The sequence below is a fragment of the Garra rufa genome, chromosome 1, assembly GCF_049309525.1.
Source record: "Garra rufa chromosome 1, GarRuf1.0, whole genome shotgun sequence".
Lineage (NCBI taxonomy): Eukaryota > Metazoa > Chordata > Actinopteri > Cypriniformes > Cyprinidae > Garra > Garra rufa.
In genome coordinates this window covers 47,304,666-47,310,665 of record NC_133361.1, presented here as the reverse complement: position 1 = coordinate 47,310,665, position 6,000 = coordinate 47,304,666, and the positions used below count along the sequence as shown (strand labels likewise).

Below are 6,000 nucleotides of genomic sequence, written 5' to 3'. Positions count from 1 at the left end.
GTACCTTGTATATTTCATCTCGGTTTGTGTCCAGCTGTCCGAAATCTGGGGTCAGTTAGCCGATGCTCACAACAGGCTGTCTATGAGAGTGAACAGGGCATCGGAAAAGCCATGTAAATAAATCACTGTTTTACGCCATTTACGAGGCACAAAGTAGCTCCACACTTCATTGGTAGACTTCCAAGGGCCCTGACATTTAAAACGAGACATTGAGAACTCAGAAAAAGCACCGGTAGTTTATTTACAGGAAGATTTATACAGACATCTTCCACCAGGAACAGAGCAGTCGCCGCCATCTTAAATGTAGTCACGATAAGTCGAGTGTCGAGCACGAAGGAAACTACAACCTGATACGTTGATAACCTGATAAATTCATTGGTGCTCGACACTCGACTTATCGTGACTAAGTTCAGGATGGCGGCGACCGGATTTTCTTTCCCAGGTACTGTCTGTATAAATCTTCTTGTAAATAAACTACCGGTGCTTTTTCTGAGTTCTCAATGTCTCGTTTTAAATGTCAGGGCCCTAGGAAGTCTACCGATGAAGTGCGGAGCTACTTTGTGCCTCGTAAATGGCGTAAAAAAGTGATTTATTTACATGGCTCCTTCGATGCCCGATTGACTTTCATTGACAACCTGTTGTGAGCATCGGCTAACTGACCCCAGATTTCGGACAGCTGGACACAAACCGAGATGAAATATGCAAGGTACGTTCACACTCGGTATCATGATTCAATACACTTTAGGTCAATATCACACCGGAGTTCTCCTTTAAATGGCCCACTTTACCTGAATTCACCCTATATGTATGTCTGCAGTGCACTATTTCTCTAATGGATTCTGTTTTACCTCTCTCACTATCCTCCTGGCCAGCACAGGTGTCACTTTTGGCTTCCGACCACATCCTCTGAGATTTCTCACAGTGCGGAACGACTTGTATTTTTTTAATAATACTTTGCACTGTAGCCACTGGAACTTCAAAACATTTAGATATGGTCTTATAGCCCTTTCCTGACTTGTGAACAGCCACAATGCGCAGCCGCAGGTCCTCAGTGAGCTCCTTTGTCTTAGCCATGACTGTTTTTCACCTGTTGAGTTGATTAAAACAGCTGTTCCCAATGAATCAGGGTAATTAGGATGCTTTAGAACAGCTTGGACTATTTGGAATGGTATAGAACTTTGGATTTTCCCATTGACTGTGACAGTTTGCAAAGGGTATGAATAATTTTGTACATGCCACTTTTGTTCAAATTTTGTTTAAATAAAAGCTGAGAAATATTTTTTTTCTACAATGATGCCACTTGTACATCGTCTTATTATCTTTTGGGAGTAGCCTGTGTCATTTCCAGTCAAAAAATTTGCTGGTTGACTAAAAGTAACTTTAAGTTAAATTTGCCAGGGGTATGAATAATTTTGGGCTTGACTGTATATATACCAGTCTCAAATGTCACTTCTCACAGAGATTGAGGATGTGAATGATAAAAGAGAACCTTTTTTTTCAGGATAATTTTAATTCTGTATTGTTTTGTGTCTCTGATTTTTAAAAAGTATCAAATCCATTCACCAATATTTTATGAGACACACATTGTAAATTATTATAAAATAGAATGGTTTACATGAATGCTGAACTATACAAAACATTGTTTTTCTTTATTACAACCATACTGGTAATTCCAGCATCTAATTGCTAATAAATTTTAAAGTTAAAAAAAAAAGATTTTAAATAGAAGCAAAAAAAAGCTCTTTCATCATCAAAGAGCCATGACCATGAACCGTGAACTATATTTTTGTGTACTATAATATTTATAATAATACTTTCTGTGTACATTGCTGTAAAATATCATGATACTACTTGTTTTGTGATACAGTGCATTTGCCAAACCGTAAAGGTGAAGATGGCTGAGCCAAAACTAGAGCTGGAAGAACTGGTTGTGGAAGGTACAGTACATGGCTGAAGTTACATGAACATTGGTGACTCACCATAAAGCTATGCCCATCTTCATAACACTGTGCCAAATGAGACATGCTAAACTGCATTCCTACAGTGGTTGTGTTTACCAAGTTTATGCTTCAGCAGTCTAACAAAACATTCAACTTCAAGTTTTCCCATTACGCCAAGACAAACAAGGAAATGCCACATGTTATGCCACACAATGCCACGATGCTAAATATAAAACAGATATCATGAGAACTGAAACTGTGCACAAGGAAGCAGGACAGTAAAAAAATATATGCAAAAGACATTCACGGAAATACATTGTGTATCAAGATACATGTAGTGTATTCATGCTGAACTGAATGTTTTAGGGACTTTTCCACTTGTTTGCAAGTTGCTAGTTTTATAAGCAAGCTAGTTTTATAAGAGCCAAGACAAGAAAGTCAAGACCTTCATTGTACAATGAAATTCTTATTTTGTCCGCACCTCAAGGTACCACCAAGGAAGACAGTAAAAAAGGAGCAAGAAATTAGACAATAATATAAAAGAATACACAATACACACAGTTCTGCAAAATGTTAATTATTTTTGGAAAATAAGAGTGATCATACAAAATACATGTTATGTTTTATTTAGTACTGACCTGAATAAGATATTCCACATAAAAGACGTTTACATATAGTCCACAAGAGAATAGTTGAATTTATAAAAAAGACCCTGTTCAAAAGTTTACATACACTTGATTCTTAATACTGTGTTGTTACCTGAATGATCCACAGCTGTGTTTTTTTTTTTTTTTTGTTTAATGATAGTTGTTCATGAGTCTCTTGTTTGTCCTGAACAGTTAAACTGCCTGCTGTTCTTCAGAAAATCCTTCAGGTCCCACAAATTCTTTGGTTTTTCAGCATTTTTGTGTATTTGAACCCTTTCCAAGAATGACTGTTTGATTTTGAGATCCATCTTTTCACACTGAGGACAACTGAGGGACTCATACACAACTATTACAGAAGGTTCAAACACTCACTGATGCTCCAGAAGGAAACATGATGCATTAAGAGCCAGGGGCTGAAAACCCTTTGAATTTGAAGATCAGAGTAAATTCAACTTATTTTGTCTTCTGGGGAACAGGTCTCTTCTGTAGCTTCTGAAGGACAGGACTAAATGAAAAAATATGATATTTTGACAAAATAAGAGAAATGCACATATGTTCATTCTGTTCAAAAGTTTACACGCCTGGCTCCTAATGCATCGTTTTTCCTTCTGGTGCATCAGTGAGCGTTTAAACCACCTGTAATAGTCTGAAGAACAGCAGGGAGTTTAACTGTGTAGGACAAAATAAGGACTCATGAACAAAAAACGGCTGTGGTTCATTCCGGTAACAACACAGTATAAGGTGTAAGTGTTTGAACAGGGTCAGTTTTTATAAATTCAACTATGGTTTCCTTTGTGGACTATATGTAAACGTCTTTTATGTGAAATATCTTATTCAGGTCAGTACTAAATAAAAAATAGCATGCATTTTGTATCTCTCTTATTTTGGCAAAATAACTAACATTCTGCAGATTCTGCAAGGTGTATGTAAACTTTTGACTTTAACTGTACATACATGAATGAATTAATGAATGAATGAATCAGGGTGTAGTGCAGGTAATGATAAAGTGACAAATAGTGTATAATATACTATATACTTGTCACAATTCACCTGTCACTTCTTGTCTTTTGCCTTGCACTGTTTGTCATTTGGTTTCTCCCTCTGTCTTCCCCCGTCTGTTTGTGATCAGTTGGTTTAGTCCTTGTTTAGTCATTATCTGTATCACCTGTCTTTGATTATTAGTCATCTGTGTCACCTGTGTTCTATCATTAGTTACCCTTTATAAGTCGTTTGCCCTTTTGTGTCATTGTGTCGTCTTAAAGTTAGTTTGCTGGTGTTTGTTTGGATTCTCTGTCTGTCATTTGGAAATAAATACGTTCTTTGGATACTCCTGGCTTTTGGACTTTCACTATAGCTCTGTGTCACCCAGCAACCCTGACAGAAGATGACACCAAACATTAAAGATGGCTGAGGACAGGCTATGGGGACTACGGCAGAGTGGTCGGACATTGCAGAGGTATGTGGAGGAGTTCATTGAGCTTTCCCATCAGGTGAGCTGGCCCGACGCCTGTATCAGCATCGTGTTTCTGTTGGGGCTGGACCAAGACATGATTCGTTGCGATCTCTCTGTTCATGATTTCCCATTTGTCGAATTGGTTAATATCATTCTTTCTTCAAACTGCTCTAATCTCGAGGTAGAGAATGTCAGTCCAGTCCCCTCAGAAACACATCAGATGGCACCAGCTCACCTAACGCCAAGAACCTCCACATACCCCACCAATGGTCCCGGCCACCTGCCAACCCAGAGACACCCCAAGATGTCCAGCCTTCCTGAGCCTCCGCTGGTTCCGCCCAGCCTTCCTGATCCTCCGCTGGTCTTGTCCAGCCTTCCTGAGCCTCCGCTGGTTCCGCCCAGCCTTCCTGATCCTCCACTGGTCCCGTCCAGCCTGCCTGAACCTCCGCTGGTCCCGCCCAGCCTTCCTGATCCTCTGCTGGTCCTGTCCAGCCCTCCTGAACCTCCGCTGGTTCCGCCCAGCCTTCCTGATCCTCCGCTGGTCTTGTCCAGCCCTCCTGAACCTCCGCTGGTTCCGCCCAGCCTTCCTGATCCTCCGCTGGTCCTGTCCAGCCTACCTGAGCCTCCGCTGGTTCCGCCCAGCCTTCCTGAGCCTCCGCTGGTTCCGCCCAGCCTTCCTGATCCTCCGCTGGTCCTGTCCAGCCTACCTGAGCCTCCGCTGGTTCCGCCCAGCCTTCCTGATCCTCCGCTGGTCCTGTCCAGCCTTCCTGAAACCCCGCTGGTCCAGTCCAGCCTTCAAGAGCGCCCTCCAGTGACCGCGCCGCCAGAGCGCCCTCCAGTGACCGCGCCGCCAGAGCGCCCTCCAGTGACCGCGCCGCCAGAGCGCCCTCCAGTGACAGCGCCGCCAGAGCGTCCTCCAGAGCCCGCTCCTCAAGAGCGCCGTCCAGAGCCCGCTCCTCAAGAGCGCCGTCCAGAGCCCGCTCCTCAAGAGCGCCGTCCAGAGCCCGCTCCTCAAGAGCGCCGTCCAGAGCCTCAGCTGGTCCCGTCCGGCCGTCCAGAGCCTCAGCTGGTCCCGTCCGGCCGTCCAGAGCCTCAGCTGGTCCCGTCCGGCCGTCCAGAGCCTCAGCTGGTCCCGTCCGGCCGTCCAGAGCCTCAGCTGGTCCCGTCCTGCCGTCCAGAGCCTCAGCTTGTCCCGTCCTGCCGTCCAGAGCCTCAGCTTATCCCGTCCTGCCGTCCAGAGTCTCAGCTGATCCCAGCCAGCCTTCCAGAGCCTCCCCCCTATGAACTGCTGAATTTCCCAAAGAAAATTTTGGGGGGGGGGCTATATACCCCGAGTCCACGTGGCCTGGCCGAGGACCGAGGCCAGGGCCACGGGGACTGCTCAGCCACGGCCACCTGAACTGCCTGTCTGGCCGTGGCCTCCTGACCCACCATGGCCACCTGAACTGCCTGTCTGGCCGTGGCCTCCTGACCCACCATGGCCACCCGAACTACCTGTCCGGCCATGGCCTCCTGACCCACCATGGCCACCTGAACTGCCTGTCTGGCCGTGGCCTCCTGACCCACCATGGCCACCCGAACTACCTGTCCGGCCATGGCCTCCTGACCCACCATGGCCACCTGAACTGCCTGTCTGGCCGTGGCCTCCTGACCCACCATGGCCACCCGAACTACCTGTCCGGCCGTGGCCGCCTGACCCGCCATGGCCGCTCGAGCCGCCTGACCCGCCATGGCCGCTCGAGCTGCCTGTCCGGCCGTGGCCGCCTGACCCGCCATGGCCGCTCGAACTGCCTGTCCGGCCGTGGCCGCCTGACCCGCCATGGCTTCCTGTTCCGCCCTGGAGGCCTTCCCAACTCAGCAAGGTCCTGCTCCGTAACAGCCTCCAGGGCGCCCGCCCCCCCTCCCCGGTGTTTCCATCACGGCGCGAGACGCGCCTACCGGGAGGGGGAGGTACTGTCAC

General features: G+C 46.6%; 1 protein-coding gene across 1 annotated transcript in view; it reads left to right on the top strand.

The window, feature by feature from the left end:
• LOC141321587 (trypsin II-P29-like) overlaps positions 1 to 6,000 on the top strand; it is a 47,324-nt gene that overhangs the window by 10,217 nt on the left and 31,107 nt on the right. The gene's annotated exons all lie outside the window — the stretch shown is intronic.